Raw genomic sequence first — 2465 nt, forward strand, 5'->3', positions numbered from 1 at the left:
TTCTATTCCCATTAGTCGTCCAACTTCCAGTTGTAATTTCACAGGGCAAAAAGCAGAGAGGCTGAGCAAGCTTTCATGTCTCTTCTCGTGAGGGCACTAATCCCATTCAAGAGGGCTCCGTTCTCAGGACCCGATTTTCTCCCAAAGACGGCATCTCTTAATACCATTATATTAGAGGTTAGGATTTCAACATACAAATTTTTTTGGTGGGACACAAACATTCTATAACAATGTATCAACATTGTTATATTAATTGTAACAATAGTGGTGCATTAATTATAACAAATGTATCCTACTAATATAAGATGTTAATAATGAAAAAGGTGTGGGATACATGGAAACTGTAACATCTCAATTTTTCTGTAAATCTAAAGCTGTTCTCTAAAAATAAGTCTATTTGAAAAAAATAAGTAGAAAGGTAGAAATCAAAACAAACAAACAAACAAATCTACAGCATGTAATAACTTGTAGTTTTCTGCCAGTAACAATGAATCTGGTACATGGGCTATGAAGCTGATGTGTAGGGAGCGTGTCCCCTGGGCAGTGATGGAGCTAAGCTTATCATTAACCACATTCGTATAGCTTGTTCGTCCCTTCTTTAATCTCAATTATTAGTTGGACTAACTAAACCAGTTAGTTTAGTTCCAGACAATATCATTCTTTGAGTCTAAAAATAATTCTTTATCCTCCTTGTCCCCATTCCCCTAACAGAAATGCTATGACGTTTAGACATATTCTCACTCTCAATATGAACTGAGCCATCACTCAGAATTCCCTGCTCATATCAATAAACCTTCTGATACTACTAACAGTCTGAGGTTCCACCAAACTTTGGACATAATGTCAAAACCCCTAAGCTTCCTAAAATGTTGCTGCAGTTGACTCAGTTGTCTCCAGCCCTGTCAGAGCTCAAGTGCATTCTTAGCTACCATCTGTTTTCTAACCAGTCTCGACTTTCTACTCTTCTACTTTGTTCAACGTTGACAAGATCCTAGTGTCAATTGAGTTGTGATGTAGGAAAAAAAAACAGAAGATAGGAAGAGAGACATATGGAGGTGGAAAAAGGCTGCATTAACTATGAGGCCTGTATACAGAGAATAAAATATGGAAACACATTTGCATTAACAGGACTTTATTTGGACTGATCCACAACTCAATAACCCTTGCCCAACATTCAGTAAAAGCAAAGCTAAAATATTAACTTTGCCTTTGGCATTTTTTTGAAACTTCTGATATTTTCTTGACTTGTACTCTGTTTTGGCAATCCTAGATTCTGACCATTTTTTCCCTCCTAACTACATTCTCTCACCTTTTTTTTTTTTAATTTTATTTCTTTAAATATCTGAGATTGGATTTCCTGTATTAACACTTTGCCCCTTTCTTTTACTGTTATTCGTACTTGCTCCTTAAACTGTATCTGTCTCTAACTATTTACGATGCCCTCCAATCTAATTCTAATATAACTTTGAGATTGTTTATTTAGCCCTAAAAACAAGAAACTTGGCAGCCTGAGACAGAGATATTCTAAAAACAGAAATATTATATGCTGAGTAGACATAAGGGAGAAAATGTCAATGGAATTTAGATAAACTATACTGGATTCCCAACTTAAGAAGCATATATCTTAATTGAAGCCTGTCCTACCTATTTTCTTTACCATTTTTATCCAATTTAGGAAATCTTTATTTAATTCTAAAACTCCTCTATCATCTCTCTCTCTCTCTCTCTCTCTCTCTCTCTCTCTCTCTCTCTCATCTATCAAGGGTCATATGCATTTCCTTTTGTGTTAATTTTTTTTATTGTGATTAAATATACTTATTGTGATTAAATAAACTTAGCAAAATTTCCCATTTTAATAATGTTTAGGTTTGAGTCTAAAACCAATTCTTTATCTTTAAAGCTCAGTGGCATTAAGTATATTCACATTGTTGTGAAATCAATACCATTATATATCTCCAGAACTTCCCAAATCGAAACTCCGTACTCATTAAACAATCATCCCTCATCTCTCCTTCTCCTCCAGTCCCTGGCCACCACCATTCTATTTTTCTGTAGCTATGAATTTGACTACTCTAGGTACCAACTGTAAGTGGAATCGTATAATACTTCTCCCTTTGAGACTGGCTCATTTCACTTAGTATTATGTCTTTAAGGTTCATCCATGCTGTACCATGTTTTAGAATTTCTTATATTTTTAAGATGAAGAATATTTAATTGTATATATATACCACGTTTTATTTAACCACTTATCCAGTGGTTGTTTCCACTTTGGCTATTATAAATAATGCTATGAATGTGAATTCTAAATAATATTATTAACATTAGTGTACAAATATCTGTTCAAGTCCCTGCTTTTAATTCCTTTTGGTATATATATATATGCAGAAATGAAATTGCTGGATCATATGGCAATTCTGTTTTTTGAGGAAATACCATTACTGTTTTTCACAGTAGCTGCACCATTT

The sequence above is a fragment of the Pteropus vampyrus genome, unplaced genomic scaffold (genome assembly GCF_000151845.1).
Source record: "Pteropus vampyrus isolate Shadow unplaced genomic scaffold, Pvam_2.0 Scaffold56, whole genome shotgun sequence".
In the NCBI taxonomy this organism is placed as follows: domain Eukaryota; kingdom Metazoa; phylum Chordata; class Mammalia; order Chiroptera; family Pteropodidae; genus Pteropus; species Pteropus vampyrus.